Source organism: Meleagris gallopavo, chromosome 5, assembly GCF_000146605.3.
Source record: "Meleagris gallopavo isolate NT-WF06-2002-E0010 breed Aviagen turkey brand Nicholas breeding stock chromosome 5, Turkey_5.1, whole genome shotgun sequence".
Lineage (NCBI taxonomy): Eukaryota > Metazoa > Chordata > Aves > Galliformes > Phasianidae > Meleagris > Meleagris gallopavo.
Window position 1 is genome coordinate 1596777 of NC_015015.2, and position 18252 is coordinate 1615028.

General features: G+C 41.3%; 1 protein-coding gene across 1 annotated transcript in view; it reads left to right on the forward strand.

Annotated features, from left to right (window-relative positions):
* Nucleotides 1–18252, forward strand: part of MPPED2 (metallophosphoesterase domain containing 2) — a 124015-nt gene that overhangs the window by 13293 nt on the left and 92470 nt on the right. Inside the window, exons 2-3 of the mRNA XM_003206082.4 lie at nucleotides 11004–11143; nucleotides 14831–14958. The gene's annotated coding sequence lies outside the window, so the exon portion shown is untranslated. The remainder of the gene's footprint in view (nucleotides 1–11003; nucleotides 11144–14830; nucleotides 14959–18252) is intronic.

Below are 18252 nucleotides of genomic sequence, written 5' to 3' on the forward strand. Positions count from 1 at the left end.
TCGGGGAGACCTCTCGGAGACCTGCGTGCCGATCCTCCGCCTTGGCTGGCTCCGCTGAACGATATGGCGGCAGAGCGGGCTCCGTAGTTGGGGAGATACTGGAAGGCGAAGGCGGAGGCGTGACTTCGTCTTGATTCCCAACTTTTCTGAGGGGCGCGCAGTGGAGAGCGCGGGCCGCTGGTACGGCCCGAGGCACCTCGTGGCCTCTAAGCTGCAGCTCTTCCATCTTCTGAAACGGAGAACCTAGAGGTCAAATGCACGCTTAACTGCAGAGCAGGTCCCTCCGGATCCAGGGAGGGAAAAACATTCAGCTAACCTCTCTAAAGTAGAAGTGGAATGGACAAAACCACCCCATTTTTGATTGTCTCAGCTGCAGAACGAAGCTCGTGTGCTGGGGGGCGAGTGGGCTCAAGGGCAAGGAGCAGTCGGTTTAGTCGGTGCCAGCCAACACACGTGGGGTGGAACAGCGCCTGGAGGAGGCAGGGTGGATGGTGGCTTCGGGAGCGAGCTGCTGCTGAGTGTCACATTGCCGTCCGGCTTTTTTCACCTGCCTCAGACGTTAATGTAGAGCATGAAAGGTTCTGTGCTAATGGGCATTAGCATTGGACGTGGGATGAGGAGGAAACTTAGAAATTATTCTCACTGATATCTGTTCAAGTAAAACTAGACCCCTCGTTTGTGTATTAAAAAATAGAAGTAAAGTAAGACCTGGTGGTTGCCCATGGAAGAGGCAATTGAGGAGCCAGACTGGCAGGTGTTGTATTTTGATTTTTATTTTTTTTTCTGAAGAATTTAGTAGAAAACAAGTGAAACGCCACCTTTAAAAAAGACAGATATAATTCTTTATAAATTTTTGTTAGAAACTTGTAATGCATGTCTAATACAGCATTGCTTTTATAATTACCATTGCCTAAGTATGAGATGAATCACTGCTACAGTACCCTTTAGTATTTGAGCTATGGATCCTCATGCTTTAGATCTGTCTTTCCAGGCTTTGGTGGTGGTATACTAAAGATGAACTTCATCTATTCCATGTGACACAGGTTGTTTAACAGGAAAATGTTTTTATTAGAAGAGCTGGGTTAAGGGTCCATCTGGAACCAATTGAATTCTCTAATGGCCCAACCTTCTATTTCTGGATGGGAAGAGAAGAGAGAGCAGGGAGGAAATTCAGGCTAACAGTGTAGGTCTGCAATGTGAATTTAAGAACATTCCCTGCCATCCCTCCAGCTTCCTGCTCCTGCACTCACTGTGATTTGCCACATCCTCAGCCTTTGTACATACAGACACTTCTCTGTCTTTCTGTAAATTAGTCCATTCGAATACCTGCTCTTAAAAGTCGCTGTCAAGGAGGTGTTGGGGGAGCACTCAAATAAAACAAATGTGAGAAAAACAAGTTGTGCTATGGGAGGGAAAAAGAGCATGGGTCTATGACAGAAGACAAGGACTCCTCAAGCTGCTCTCACTTGAGCCAGTTGTTACAAAAGCCCATATGCCATGGAACTAGGACTTAGTTGCAGACTTTGCTCCACAACCCTTCTTAGATGACTGAACTGTCCCTGCATGCCTCCCAGGACTGCGTGCGAGGGCTCTGTCAATGACTGAAGTACTGTTAAAATGCAAGGCTACATGTTGCAGCCTGATTCAAAGCCCACTGAAGATCCCAGATGTCTTTCCTTTGTTGTAAATGGCTTTGGACAGAACCTGTGCGTAGTATTTCCACGTCAGATGGTAGGAATTCCACCCATCATGTGGTAGAAATCAGGCTGAGCTCATTAAAAAGTAAAAAGAGAAAAAGGAGAGATGGAATAACTCTCTGCAGTTGCAGATACATCTTTAAAGGACTTTTTCATGTTAAAGATACATTGAGGCAGCACTCATTCGATATGTTGTATTTATAACGCACAAACTTAGCAAGCTCACCGTTTTGTAAACCTATCTCATATTCAGACACAGCATTAAGCAATTTCTTTCTCGAATGCAGTCTGCCCGTAAGAAAGCAAGTAATATCTACTTGTCCAGGACAAAAAGAGTTACGCTGCATATGCTAATATACATTGTGTGACTCTGAACTTTTCTGGTTGTGTTGCTTGTTTAGTTTCAAAGCCCAAGTGTAGGAGTCAGTATTGATGTATCAGTGTATTTGCTGATGTGTTTTTAGCAGCGTAAAATAAGGTCTCTGCCCCAACCACCTTAAACATTGTTAGTAAGCTATGCAGAAAAATGTCTCCGTCAAGAAAGTACGTCCCCTTTTAGAAGGTGACAATTGAAAGCATTTTTTTGCAACTCGTGTTGTACTGTTAGCTCATATCAGGCTAGCAAAATGTAGGAAAATATTACATTGTTAATCAAAACAAACAGCTGCGAACATGGAAGCTGTGAATTTTGTGTAGCTTCTGTTCCACAGCCCCATATCCGTGGCAGAAACATTGTAGAGTACGGCTGGAGGAAATGAACGTGAGAAGTGTTGATTATAAAATGCTGGTGCATGTCTTTGTGTGTGTGTTTGGGGAGGCGATAACTGTGCGGTTTACTTGTAACCCCATCTGCTTAAGTGCGCCATGCAGTTGTTTGAAAAACCTTAGAAAAAAAAGATGAAATCCTCAGTGCAGAGAGCCTAAAATTGCGTCTATATTGAGAAAATGTCTCCAATTGATTATTCAGCTGGCAAAATGGAAATTTCAAGTTGCACAGACAGCTAATTGTGGCCTGCCTATGGAATGACAGGTCTATAATTTTTAGTTTTGTGCACATTCAAAGCCAGTCACCTTGACACTTAACAGTCCATTATCTGCCGGCCACCGACCATATGATGATATTCAAAGAGTGACAGGTCTTTTCCATTAAAGAATGATAAAATGCACTATCCTTTATTTGGATAAAGCTGTCTTCACAGACAGAACAAGTCAGGTGCTTATCTGATCCTTGCATGCAACAATGACATTGGGACACCTTTTACGCTGCAGGGCTAACCCTTCTTTGTTGTCATTGTTCTTTTGGGATTAAAATGAGGGAAATTGGTAATCCCTAGCATTGTTTTCTAGGAGAGCAGGTAAACTGGTATGCATGTCTCTGGTTTGTTTCTGTGTTAAATAAGTTAGATTGCAGGAAGAATTGGAACTCAGATCAAGCAACTATGTGATTCATAATCAAGGATGAAATGATTTCTTGTTACTGTTGTTTTTTTCTTCTTCATTTTGGTGTTGTTTTTCCATAAAATAGACAGTTGTGTTTCCAACATGAATACAAAGCAAGTTCTGGAAACGGGACCCACAGTTTTTGTGATCAAAGAAGAAAAGTCAGAATCCCACCACAAAGGAGGCTGAGAGCTAGCATTTGAATCAGGCTCAACCAAGGGGCTGGATGCAGGATTCTGTGAGTTCTGCTCTACCTTCCTGCGGCGTGGTGAATCTGACTCTCACAAGGCTGCAGCAAGAATGCATGATAGAGGACGTCTCCCTTTGTGGGAAGAGCCTGGCTCAAAGAGGAGGTGGCTCTTAATACTGAGGAGCTGGTCTTTTAGGTTAGGGAATCCCCTGGCTGAGTGTATCTTCAAGGCACCACAGTATCCACAGGGGAACATGAAGAAGTGGTGTTGTGCACTGGAAGATTGAGCCGTGATGGACAGAGTGTCTCCTCCTCAGGCCTGTGAAGGGAAGGGCAGGCCTTCTAGTGCTGCAGGCGTTGTGAGTACAGGAGCCCAGCTAGGGATGGGCCCAGCCGGAGCCATAAACTTCACTTTGGCCTCAGTGCTCGTTTCGGTGCTGAATGGTTCTCAGGGATTTGTATTTACTTATTTTTTTTCCTAAATATGAGGTTTTAGTAATGAATGTGAATGTGAATCTGAATGTGCGTTTAGAAAAACTATTTTAAAAATGTTTCTGAAGTTTTGTCAAGAGTCAGTGTTGTTTTTCCCAGCAGCGTTAGTGCAGGCTCGCTGATCTGTGTGCAGGAGCAAGTGCATACAGGCAGCCATTCAGAGCAGTGAAAAAGTTGATCATGCTTCCTTTTAGGATGATCTTCAAATGATACCAATCCCGTGAATTACAAATTTGCAAATGAATTTCTCACGTTATTAGGGTTAGTGATAGTAACTTTTGCCTCTGCAGAACGTGATTTGCAAATTTTCAAGATGATGCACTGCTGCCATTTCAGAATCAAGTGTTATTCCTCTGGTCCTTATTCATTTGGTAATGAGCGAATATACATCTACACTTTTTTTTTCCGTAAGAAATGCTGTTCATTTGTAAATGTACAGTCTCCTCTGTATGCATGTATGTGTATATACTGTGTGTGTACAGAATATTACACGTATTTATAGTCTGGAGAATAGGCTAATGAGGAGAGCATACCCTGAAGTGAAGTCACGAGATTTCATTTGTTCCCTGCATGCTGCAGTAATACTAATAACACTACACCTTTTACTCTACAGAATGGCTTGTACTTGGGGAATTGTTTCATCCAATTTTCTTGCAAATAATGAATAAGTTCCCTCAGGTTTATTGGCACTATCTTGTGCACACTTTTTTGGTGTAAATTATTTATTCTACTAATTTAACAGCAAACAGTCCTGGATAGTGAGCTTAGTGAGGCAATTTCATACATATTGGTTGTAGGTTAATTATTTAGGGATTGAGATATCTCTGGTAATGCCAAACAAGTACAGACCTCATCAGAGAAAGCAATTGAATGTGTCTAGGTTTTCCAGATCTCAGATCGTGCAACCATTATATGATGGTCATTAAGTTTGGCATGTTATTGCAAAAGAACCCGAATGTGTTTTTGAGGTAGTCTATAAGTTAACCCTGAAAGTTCCCATCGTTTCCCAGGGAATCAATTCTGATCACTTGCAGCCAGCTATGCAGAATGTGCAGATCCACATATGCTGTTATGCTGGAAATGGAGACGATTAAGGATGTTATTGGATACACATCTCGAGGGACAGCTCAGTGATTTGGGGGCTGTTGAAATATGGATGCAGAAGAATGAACAGATAAATCAAATTTGGGAACTAAAATAAAAATCCTCCATTTTTTGATATGTGTTTGTGCAGCCACGGAGAGGAGATAGTTTAACTGTTAGAGTTTTCCCAACTTCCTAAAAATAAAAGAGAGAGAGATTTAGATGCTGGTGGTTTGACAAACATCACTGCCCAGTGTCACTTTAATGAAAGTGTGTTTTTTTAAATTCAGTGAGGAAAACGTTATACTTAATCGATCTGGGGGGATTTTTTTAGCTGTCATGAAAACAGTTGGGCAGTTTGTTTGAGAGAACTGTAACCTCTGAGCAGAACATGGGAAGATATTGAATGAAAAGCAGTGTGAGGAGAAGCCTTGAGGAACGCTTGGTATTTAGAAAATGTTGATGTTGAGGCATTTCCATTTTGTCATCTTTATTTCTATAATATAATTGGTGCTCTCTGGTATATTATGCTTGACTTCTTAAATGTCATTCAAACCAGGCCTCTGGAAGGGTTGAAAACTCTGCTGCCCATGCTGTACACCTTTTCCATAGCATTGGGGTGGGGTGAAGGGCTGGTCTGGTTTTGAAGGTCACCAATGGAGTAACCTGCTCTGCAGAGCATTTGTTTTCAAAGGGTTTGGAAATGATCTTTCTCCTGAGTGTTGATTCATCTTAATGTTAAATATAAAGCAAGCTCCTAAACTTGACTGCTCATTAGAGCAGGTAGTGCGGAAGATTTTGATCATCTTTTTTTTTCCTAAGGCAGTTAATTCTACAGCTTTAGGTCCACTTTCATGGAAGTGCTTGCTGTCTTCTGGTTGAGCCCTACCTGGCTGATGAAGGATCTGCTGTGTTGAAGGAGGAAAGTCGTTTAGTGCAAAGCTTTAGGATTCACAGGCTTTCTAGTGTAGAGGGCAGAGGACATGGTGGTGAGATCACGATCATTTGCATTGTAGAAGGGATTTATTGAAGCATTCTGCACTAGTTGGATTTTCTTTAGCATGAAAGCCTTCATGCCAGATGTACTGCACTGGTAAGAGAGACAAATAACCGAAGCCAGATCATTAACAAGCACAGAAAGATGGAGTCACTTAGCAGAAGATTGAAGGAAACCTCTTTTGTTGCCACGTAAGGGCATTCCACCAGTAAAGACTTCAAGAGTGCAGCAAAATATGTTTCCTATTTCCTATTTGCTTGGTCTGAGATGCATCCTAACAATATTTTTCCCTATTTCACTAAGTTAAAATAAATACTGTCCTCCGATGAGGACGAGAAGAACAGATGTTTCACCTGTCTTCTGGTTAGGAAGACATGGTGATCTGATGGGTTCTCCAATTCCAATGGGATTTCTGCATTTGTAAGGAGAGAGCTAATAAAACTCGTGATGAGTGGAAGAAAGTAAGAGATCCTTCTTTGGACACTATTTTAACGGTAGTGTTACTTCAGGGAAGCAAGGTGGGGACCAGGAGTTAAATCTAATGCTAGTCTGCTGCCTACATTCTGTAAAGAAGTCCAGAAGATGGAGCTTAAAATCTGCCCAAGGTTCTAATGAAGCTATGGGCTGGAATACGCAGCTTAGGGATCATTCAGCAACTTATGTTTTATTGAAATATGGAAACTAAAAATTAAAAGCATGAAAGGAAGACTGCAATAGTTATAAGAGCATACGAGTAGTCTTGGCAAAAGTTTAAATAAAACTTACGCAGCTGCGTTATGAAAAATATTTAATTCCATTTTAAATGCCATCAGTCTTTGTTTCAAAAGGCAAAAAAAAAAAAAAAACAACGAAGAAACAAACAACAAAACCACCAAAGTTGTGGTGGAGAGGTCTTTAAAAGCATTTTAAAAGCAGTTTGAGGAAAAAAAATGAAGCATTTGTTTCACTAACCTAGATGGGGACGCTCTAGCTAGTCCTGTGTTTAGATTAGAGTTCCGTGAAGGGGCACCTGAGAGAGTGTGCGTGAGCAAGCCAGGTGCTGGAAACAATCTTGTTTCTAATAGTAAGGAACTCAAAAAACCCTAATTTATCCTGTTTTAAGAAAACACACGTTTATGAATTCTCCATTTTTCTTTTCTGCCTGTACATGTTAGATCATCAGTGTAGGATGCAGGGGAGTAAATAGACGATAAAAGCGTTTTTGTTGGATGTGATGCCATGTCTGGCTGAATATTCGCTAACAAAACGCTGTATCCCACTCTGTCAGCTTCCTTGTTTCTGCTTTGCTGACCTGAGCTGAGCTGCTTGCTGTAACGCGACGTGAGATCCAGCGCTGTATTGCTAGCAGCACACTTCTTCATCTGCTCACAGATGGAGTTCCTCCTTCTCTCCATGGCACTGAGCAGAATTTTTGCAGAGATGATACTATAGACTGGCACAACAGGAAGGGTTTTTAATCTTTTTCCTAGCAAAATTCAGTGAAAATCTTCAGCAACTTAGCATGGCTTGTCTGCTAGGCTTTATGCGGTAGCTGCTTTGTATTTCTGCAGAGCAGCTCTTAAACGCAGTGCAAACCAGACTGTGCCAAACAGATGACACTTTCTGTTATGTTGTAAGCTGTTTCCCAGTTTACTTCTTGAATGGCACAAGAATACAGCTCAGCCTATCTGCCTGGAAAGGAGAGCACAGTACTGCTTTGGACACAACCAAAATGATCAGGGAAGCTTGAAATAAAGCCTGACAGATTAGGATTTTCTGGGTAGAATGTGGCCTTTAAAACTCTCTCAAGAGAGTTACATTTTCTCTTTCGATGACATGTCTTCCAATAAGTCCTCTCATTTTCACATTGTTCTTCAATATGAAATGTTACAAGGAGAAGCCACCTGCCTGATTCACGAGTAGGTCAGCATTTGATGACTGCATTAGGATTGGCCTTTCCTGAGATGTCCTCCTCGCTGTAATACTCGCCGTCCCTTTCGAATTTCCTATATTCTAATACGCCTTTATGGAGGAAAAAAATGAGTCTTTGGATATGTATTTCCAAATCGTCACCCTCATTGAAGTGTTTAGGTTTTGTTTCGGACTGTTTCTGCCCCCAAGTTTGCAGGTTGATGTTACGGATACGACGCCAAGTAGAAAAGATGGTTTTCCATGCTTATGTGAAACTCTGTCTTTTTTATTATCCTGAAAAAAATTCCAACATTTTTGGCATGGGAAAATACCTTAAGGAATATATTCAGACTATTTAAGTGTATTTGGTAATGTAATTCTCAAGCCTAACATCCAGTTCATTTTCAGTGTGGCCTAACACTTCTAGTGTGACATTACTGAAAACATTCTGATTAAAGCCAGCTCTCTTATGCATACTTTACCTCTGTGACCTATGAGTAGCTTGAAACCATTTGAACTCCATCTAAATTGGATCCCCCTGGTTGTAAGTGTTACTGTGTGTCAGTTCTGTGTCAGTTGGATGGAAATCTTGCTGCAGAGGATGAAAGTTCACAGCTCTGTATTAATCTACTGGGCACACTCCATCTAATGCCTTCAGTTTTCTTGAAATGCAGCTGCTGATGACCTCTGACAGGTAACACGCAATATAGGATTTTCTAATATTCATTTTTAGTGTATTTTAAAAGTATCTTCTGCACGACATAGATGCTAGGAGAGACAAAATTAAGAATAGTGACAAGTAGGTTATCGGAAAAAGAGACTTCTGTTAATAAAACATATCTGGGCCCATTACTTCCTAATTGTCTTTTTTTCAAAACAGAACATGCAGCTCCTGGCTTCAGTAAAGGAAGCTGTGCACCAATAAACTGCTGGCTGTGATTCCCCTGATGTCTGTAGGTTCAAACTGGTGTGTGAAGTGGAGTTTAGCAAGTGTCATACATATATTCCTGAAGCTTCATGGCTTCTGGAGCAAATGGCATAAATCACTGTGAGGTAGTAGAATTTATCTTTAACTCACAGATAGGAACTACTAATTCAGCACCAGCTCTGATTTAAAAGAGAATCTGTATAGATTTATCCAGCCTGAGTGCCACTGTTGGCAACATCCTCTGTTACAGTGCAACACAGAATCACAGAATGGCCGGGGTTGGAAGGAACCTCAAGGGTCGTGAATCTCCAACCCCCTGCCACATGCAGGGCCACCAACCTCCACATGCAATACCAGACCAGGCTGCCCAGGGCCCCATCCAACCTGGCCTTGAACACCTCTGCTGTCTCGCTGTTACAGAGTCTTAAATTGCAAGTACATTACGCTTGGGTTTGCTTTTGAAGTGACCTTTTTTGTGCAGAAAATTCCAAGCTAAAGCAAAGTCTAATAGGTTCCAGTCTGTAAGTTTGCAACTTGATCTCATTTCCATTAAAACTAACACTAAGACCTATGTCTTTTTCAGTAGGAGCAGGATTTAAATATTGAGCAAGTATCTGAAAGGAAGCTAATCTTGCATTCCTTGCAAACCCCAGGTTGTCTCTGAAAACAGTGAGTTTTGGTAGGCGGAAGGAAGTCTGAGGTTAAGTGCCGGTTTGTGATGGGAAGATGATGACGCTGGGAGGGATGCTTTTCAGGCACTAGGCATGAAGCAGATACAGCTTTGAGAAAGCCTGGAAGCGTTCAAGGCCAGGCTGGATGGGGCCCTGGGCAGCCTGATCTGGTGGGTGGCAACCAGCCCATGGCAGGGGGGTTGGAACTACATGGGCTTTATGCCCTTGCAATCCAAGTCATTCTGTGGTTCTATACATGGGGTATTTTAAGACACTAGCTGTCAGATCACTTCTCAGAATGGTTTGAGTGTGTTGTTTTTCTGTTGCTTCCACTTTAAAATCCAGTCTTAGGAGATTCTGAGAGCCTCTTTTTCCTGTGAATCACGTGCAGAAATAGATTTTTGATGGCAACCCGTGAATGGCTCTGGAACCTCAGGGTTCTCTTCTGCCAGTGGCTCCTGGTGCGTGCTGGCTGAGTGGAAGGCAGAGGCCTGAGGTCCTGCAGCATTGCTGCCACGCAGTTCTGTGCAGGTACATACATGGCACATGCACACATTCTAATATAAATATAACAGTATAGACATTCTTGCAACTGTGTGGCAACAACAAAATCTAAGAATAAGGTAGCAGCAGCTTGCAGACTGGCAGTCCTGTGGCTTGTGGTCTTTAAGCATTGATTTTTGCTTTGTTAATTTGGCAGTATTGAATGCAGGTAACGGGCGTTCTGACCCGACAAACGTGGGGAAAAGAGCACACGGGTGAAAATCCATCAGATGAGAGAATGCTTTGAAATCACATGAGTGTGTGCAGTTATTCAGATTTGGAACTGAAAGCATTGAAGAATGGACTGATAACAATAACCTCTTTCTTTACTCTTCTTTGACTCACGTTCTTAATTATAATAGAGAACCCGTGACCAGAAGAATAATTTAGTCATTGAAGAACTTGTCTATATGGTAAAATTTCATTTCAAGCCTTCAAATGTGCTGTAGGATGAACTAAATTTGAAAGAATAATAAGCATTATTGAAACAAAAACAGCAAGGCGTGAGGTGGTACAGTTTAATAAACTTTGCTGCATGTGAAATAGCTGACTAAAAATCACGTATACTTAAAGAAGTTGCTATATCAATAACAAATGTTTCATCTCAGATACAAGTCTGATGTCAGAGTGGGACAAAGCATCTTCCGACTACATCAGTTTAGCAAGAGGTAAAGCCAAGGACTCCCATGGAATGAATATGATTCTATAGCTTCTGCTGTCTGATCCAGTAACACAAAGTATAGCCTCAGTCTGAAGCTTTAGCAGAAGCTCAAGTATATACTTGTTCATGTTTATTCTGGATTTTTACCTTCTTAAGGTTAACAACTTGTTCTGAATGGTCCTTGTCTGACTGTTAGTTCATCTTGCATCTTGGCAGAGACATCAGCTCATCTCAGGAAGTCATCTGTCCAGATTTGACTTAAAAGCTACAGAGTTTTGTAGGTCTGGCCCATACTGTGCCTGTCACAGGACCTGTGGAAAGCTGGTGTCTGAATCCTTGCTTTTTCCTTTGTCTTCTGCTCTGCTATTTCTATATTTTGATTTTGTTTTTCTTTTCACTTCCCTTTTCCAGAGGTTACGCATCTCAATGGATGGGCCATTGTGACAGACTGACACTGGGACTCTGCTTCTCTCAGCCACTGTCAAAGGCTACGGTGTGAGCAGATCTGAGAGCACAAGAAGAATCAGTGGGAATCTTGGATGGACAAAGAGGTACCCTGGTTACGTTTTAATATAACGATATAAAACATAGATATGTTTTTCTTTTAGAAGGGATCTTTTAAATCACAGTTGTGAATTTGCAGTAATGACATCACAAAAGACAGAGTTTTGTCTGGCAAGTCTGAGGGAAAAAAATATAAGCTCTGACAGAAGTCTCCTTAAGTCCATGGATTGGGTTAACAGTAACTGACAGCAAAAGTGACTTTTAACATGCAGATTTTGAGATCACCTCATGGGAAAGGATGATATTAAAACTCATGGAAGTCATGCCTAGATTACTTTATAAACTTAAATGTATTACCGGAAAATCTTCTCATGATGTCATTTACAGTTTTTCTACTAAGCCTCCTATCTGTGTGTCCCCTAATAGAGGGAAGCCTTCTTGATATTTATTAACACAAGTTTCTAATTAGGCTTGTTGATAATGAATCTGGATATATCCATGTGCATGCAGAAGGATCTCATTACCATTCTTTTAAAGTATGATGTAGGACCTTCAAGAGATGCTTGCTTATGGCTCTTTTCCATTTCTTGTTTTCTGCTGTGTGCGTGCCGTGACGAGATTGTGGGTGTAGCTCCATTTTCAAATCAGAACACACTTTAAAGAATTACCACTTGGTATTCACAGCTGCATTAATATTGATGTTCCTTTGGCACGTAAAGGTGTTGTTACGGCTGTAATAAATATTTTGACACAAAAATTTTCATTTACAGTAGCACGCTTCCTATTATTTCTGGGTCTGCTTTGTTTGTTTGTTTGTTTTTAAATTTCTGTTACTTCCTGATTCTTGTCCAGCTCTACAAGCACTCTCTAGAGTGGCCAGAGGAATAATATAGAGCTTGCAGTCTATCATCTGCATTCCCTTTGCATTAGGTGTAACACTGGCATGAAAATTAGAGCCCTTGCTCCAATTTTTCCAGCTGTCTCTGTCTCTCTGTGATCTTTTCGTACAAATTTTCTGGCACGTCTTTGAATATGCAAGCTTATATCACTTTCTTAAGCATACATGTGTTCCTGTCTCAGAACATGGGTACAACTGAATGGAATCTTTATTGTTGGTTGTTGGGGTTTTTTTTTGGTTGGTTGTTTGCTTGTTTTTTCTTCTCAGTAATTCAAGTGTATTTACCCATCTTATCGAGTCAAGAAAACATTTGTTTTCTTCCCTTGTTCTCTTTTTCCCAGATTTCAGTGTAAGGTTCGTCTGATTTGTTTTCATTCAAAATCATACGAATAAAGCAATATCAGGATCTTTTCACTGTAATCTTCAGGTCTTTATTTGTAGAGTACTTTTTACAGCTTCAGGAATTATTAAATTTTGGGAAATAAATGCCATCTTACTTCTGAGGTTACATTTGTTTTATTTTCCTTAGCAATATTATCGCTTTAAAAGTGTAGTATGTTTTCTATTTTGGTCTTTTTCTGTTGCCCCAAGAGATTACTAGGATTTGCATTGGCTGCAGTGCTGTTCTTATTCTGCACATGGTTATGGGTAGGTGGGTGAGAATGCCAGGGCCAAACATGGTATTCTGTTGGAAGAGCTTGTGCCAACATTTGGGCTTGAGTAATTTGGAGGAGACACGATGTCACCGTCTCCGTGAAGTGAATTTAAACAGGAATGTTTTGTTGTACTTTGGGTATGCGTTTCAAAAATAACAATGAAAATAACTTCTTGTGTGTTTCCTTAACTTCTGCAGTTAGTCTCTGGTTTCACAGTCCTTGCCCTGCATTTCTCATGTCCTAGAAGTATTTCTGTTTCATTATTTTTCAGGCAGAGTTTGATGACACTGATTTAGCAGTTTCTCACAGTTCATCGCTTCAGTTTTCATCAAATTATACTTCTAGTTACACTAGACACCTTCATCATCAATTTCCATATGCCTCAAAGACATGCAGGACCAGTTTGCCAACACTGAATTCAGATGCTAGACAATAACTGGAATAGAGGATTTTTTTTCTTAGGATATCCGAGACAAAGGGTGTAGAATTGCTCAGCTCTTAGCATGTGGTTTCAGCCTGTATGCATTCAAAATCTAGACAATAACTGCTATGAAATAGTGATTTTTACAATGTCGAATCAAGGGACAAAGATGAATGCTAACCAGAGATTTTACCACAAGATCTGACCCTTTTCTTCTCAGAGCAACACTAGGGAACAACGCGTGTGAAATCTATCTTCTCTCTTTCACCACAGAATGGAGGCTTCATAAACATCTTGCGCTGTGTTTTCTGTTCGGCAGAATTTGATAATTATGGTAGTTAACATCTAGTGAAGATTTTGGCTGTGGGCTTTCAGATGTACTTTCAGATCAGCGGCGTTGCTGGGGACATTCAAAGTGACAAGACTCTCGAAAATGACCGTGGAAATCTTTTCCTTCCTTCAGGGAGTCTTGTTCTTAACTTCATGCTCAAGCTGATAAGATGTCCATACTGGAATGCTTGACCTCTTTAAGGGCTTTTCATTATGTTCATCCTACAGTTCCCTGCAATTTTCCATAAAGGGAACATCACCTGGCCCAAAGGTAATTTGGAGCCCACAAACTGAAACTAGATGTAGATGTGCCAGAGACCACGGCTCTTACATTTGTCAGAAGTTAATTGTGCAAGGCATGAAGTGAAGCTCTGGTGCCTATTTGTTTAGAGGTAAAGACATTAACTCTGAGTAACTGTTAACAAAAGTCAGCAGCAGCAGGTGAATTTGCAGTTAAAGGTATAGCCTTCCAAAAACAAACAAACAAAACTTTCTGATACCACTGACTTCTCAGAACTCATGGGTATGCAGTTTGTCTTACGTCCACGAGCAGAAATGTGGACAGTCTGCCACAGGATGAATTAATGCAGAAGGAAGGCAGTTGCTGCCTAAGTCAGAGGTCGAGCAGAGGAGAGGTTCGTGATACTTCTTACTGTGGTACTGCATGCCCATGAAATTTCTTAGTACAATGAGCTTTGTGTGGCTGAACTGCAGCTGAAGTCAAGTGAAGGCTTTGGCTTTGGCTGGATGCATTGTAGATTAATTAGCTGGTAAAAAGATCACTTGAGAAAAAGGCATCTACCTTCTGCTAACTAGGCAAATTGATATGTAACAAACAGGACGTTTGAACACCTCATAGTACTTCCATAGTTGCTTATTTAGTGCCACAGCTTGTTGACCAGGTGAACCCCAAACACCTTTCCTTCTCACATGTCCTGAACCTTCAGAATCTGGAAGTAAACCTAAATGTTCCTGCAGTGATGTCATTGCAATAACTGCCATACATCAAACAATATTTGCATCTGTAGGTGTGTATGTATGGACAAAACTGAAGTCCCTGCCTGCTCTGTTATGAAGAAATAGATCCCCCAGACTTTGTTCTCGATTTTGAAAGAAATCAGTCCTGTTCCCTGAGCCCCCATTTATTGGGAATGGTTTCTTCTCTAGGTACCTTGACTAGCAGTTACTTTGAGAGTTTTTAGAAGGGAAAATGATTCACCTACTGCTTTTTTGCATTAGTTTTTGTCTCTGCAGAGAAAGTTCTAATCAAATATTTAATGGGGGAAAAGCAGCAGTCATTATCCTGTGACAAGGTTCCCGTCCATCAAATAGAAAACGAACGCCCAGAGGACAACTAGTGATACTTCCTTCAGTAGTCTTGCTTGATGCTCTACCAGCGTTATAATGATGTGTTCCTCTCTGTCTGCAGATTCTGACAGAAGGCTTCAGTTTCACTTCCCGAAGAGAATTGTCCTTCTTCCCAAAAAGCTGGTGTACTTGTGTGGAGAGGCCATGGATTCTTCCTGAAGATAGTGTGTTTGCTGGTGTGTTTGACAGGTTAGTGTATGGGCACATACTTATGAGAGGAAAAAGTCAGATAAAAAGTTGTAACAGTGGAGGCTGCAAAAATTAGAAGCCAAGAGGTGATATATTTTTTTAAATTCATTTTTTTAAGGTTTAATTAGCTGCTAGTTCCCATCTCTGATTTTTGGAAGGGAAAGACACTCTAAGAGCTGAAAGACCAGCTTGTATCTTCAAAACTGGTTTTGTTTGTTTGTTTTTGTATCTAATTCTATGTTTTTCTGTTGTGCGTGCGTTGTTGGCCACCAAATGCTTAGTGACTTTCAGGCTACAAATGAAGGAAGAGAGCAATGGAAAACTTTCCATCCATCCAACTACATTCTGCAAATTTGGAATGTGGTATTTGCTCAGTGGGGCATAAAGCCTTGACAAACAGAATATTCCCCGTTGTCTTTACTTCCACAGTTACTGAAGAATTTTTAGTTCAGTGAGTGGAACAACCGTGTTAAGATACAGAATTGCAGTGTTTATATTGACATATGGTGAATCTAGTGACTTAGTTAGGTTACTACCAGCAGCTAACTAGTGGATCCAACTCTACATTCTTAATGCCTTAACAAATCAAAATATGTGTAGTCTAGCACTGCAGATGCTGCACACCAGCACATCCCAATCTCTAAAAGCTGAAATTGAGTTCTCTGTGCAATGCAAATGAGAACCCTCATTAGCATGATCTTAAATGGGCTAAAAATCCAGGAAATACCGGCATTAAAACAAAAACAAACAAATGAAAAAGCCTCCAAACGGCAGAACAAAGCAATGAAAAACTCCTAGAATCCTCCTTGATACTGTGTCCAAACTAAAAGATAGTGTGAAACACTGGCCTACCATTTTCTGAAACTGTAACATCCTCTGTGCGAGCCTTGGTCCTGTGCTGCTGACTGCAGCGTGGGACTGGGGAAGCAGAACTGCTTGAAAACCCTTTTGTCCTTTTCAATAGGAGGCATTTTTATAAACAGCTTCTTTTTTCCCTGTGTGGTTTGTGTCCTTAAACGATGGAAGCAAAGAAAAAAAAAAGGTGATAGAGGAGTGGAAGAGTTGTAGGAGCACCCTCAAGATAGTGTTGTTGATCATTCATTACCGTGAGGTATGGCCTTGTAGTCAAGTCTTGCCTCCTTGGGTCAGATGGTGGAATATTCCTGAGATACCTTACTTTGAGAGTAGCTTTACAAGTCATGGAGCATGATAAGGCACCAAAAGATGCAGCGCATCCTAACCGGGTAGGGTCTGTGTCAGGACAATCCTTTAATCGCAGATCAGTGCCATGATATGCAGTTGCAAAATTTGTCTGTTTTATTTCCTTTTCTTTTTTATCCCTTTTATTTAAAAGACGACTCAAAAGTTTGTATTATAGAGGGAACAAGATCTGAGGAACGCGCTGTAAATGGTACCTTTCTTGTATTGTTTCACAAACAGGGAAGAGCTGGGGAAGAGTTTTTGCAATCAGGGCATGATAGATTTTGGAAAATCTCATGAGATTGTCGTATGTTCTAATTTTTAACATCCATCAGGTGCATTCGATGATACCTGCCATGGATTTGTAAAATTGAAAGAACAAAATCCAGGGCAAACTCTGGCCATGACTGAGGCTTTGTGTACCATATACACCTTTAAGATTACAAGTAGGAAGTATTAAAGTAAGCAAAAGCTGCTTATTTTGGACTTCATCCAACCAGAAAAATCAGTCCTGTGACACTCGCAGTAGGCAGCTTGGTTACTTTTTGATTTTTCAAATGTATCTCCGAAACCCTGTCAAACTTATATTAGTAGGTCTGCACCCCAGCCAAAATAAGGACGTTTTCTTTGTCTGTACTCACATACTTGCATTTTGAGCTGCTCTTTTTATTTGGTAAGTAAATTGGCGAATGGAACTGCTTTCCTCCGAAAACCTTTCAATTAATTTAAGAAAGCCATTTTTCCCTCTGATAGCAATTTTAGGGCCAGTGCATTTCTAGAAGTAGGTACTTGGGAAAGCGCTCTGTTCTGAGAGCCAGAAGACGAGGAGTTTGCTGAGTTCTCTTACAAGTTATCGCAGAGCTCTTTGAGCTTTCTCTCACCTACCAATACTTCTTCCCTCTCTTTTCTGCTGTGCTAGAAGCTCGTTGGTTGTTACAGTGCTGGAGGCTCTAGATGTGCAAGAAAGGAAGGACAAGCCTTGCTTCTGTGACTGCAGAGAAGGGATTCAGCAGGTTCTGGGTCAAACCCACTCACGTCCCCTGGTGTTTTTATATTTACTGGCGTTGGTACCAATGAAGCTCTCCTATCCTCTCTGTGTCCTCGGTTGCTCATCGCATTGCCGGCTCTGTCCCAGCACAAGCATTAGTGCAGCTGGGGGGTGAACCAGAAGGGCAGGCTGTGTCCTGGCGCTTGCTGCATGTCCCCCCTGCTCACACAGGGCTGGGTGGATGGGCAGTGCTGCGTTGCTGATTTTTCCTCGGTGTCAGTCAGCTAAAAATACGTGGCAAGCTACGGCCTCAGCCTTCATTGCATTCAAAGCTTCCTTGGAGATGTTGCTTTGATTTGCGGACCATTTTGTCTGAAACAGGATTGTTCCTTTGGTATGTGGTGTTTACTTCTGTTGCAAGGAAAAACAGCGCTAATAAAAGATCAGAAAGGTCTAATGTAAAATTAGGGAAAAAAAAAACCATGCGGTTCAATCCTTTTTTCAGGTTGATTTTTCTTCTTGTCCTTCCAAACAGGACAACCCAGCCTGGTGGATTTCTGTCTGACAATGCCCGGACCCTTTTCATTGTTTTCAGCAACAAAGAAAATCCCCTCTAGTTGCCATGCATAGCCGAAGGTTGGCCTGAGCCGAAATTATTTACTGGAAATTCATAGGACACAGCATGCTCTTAGAAGCCTGTTCCTAGCAGGCTCTCATTTTTCTGCCCACTTCTTAGGATTTTTTTTTTTCCTCTTTACACTATGGATATATGGCTGGAAGTCCTCTTCTCATTTGTTGTCTTGAAGCGTCTTGAACATCTGCCTTCATTTCTTTACTTTGTCACCATTGTGGCTGCTGACACAAATGTTATAGTCTTTTTTTTTTTTTTTGTAAAAAAACCTCTCTAATTCTGCCTCCTTCGCTTCTGTGTAGAAAAACCCCAGTTGCCCTAAGACAATGTTCAGCCTGAAATGACAAGCCCACGCTGCCGTTTCTGTTTTTCTCCCGGCTGCCGAGGTTAGCTCCTCTCCGGCAGAACACAGCACTGCAGTGCTCTCGAGCCAGGAAAGGTGCGCAGCCTGTGGAAACCTTTTGGGGGGATTGTT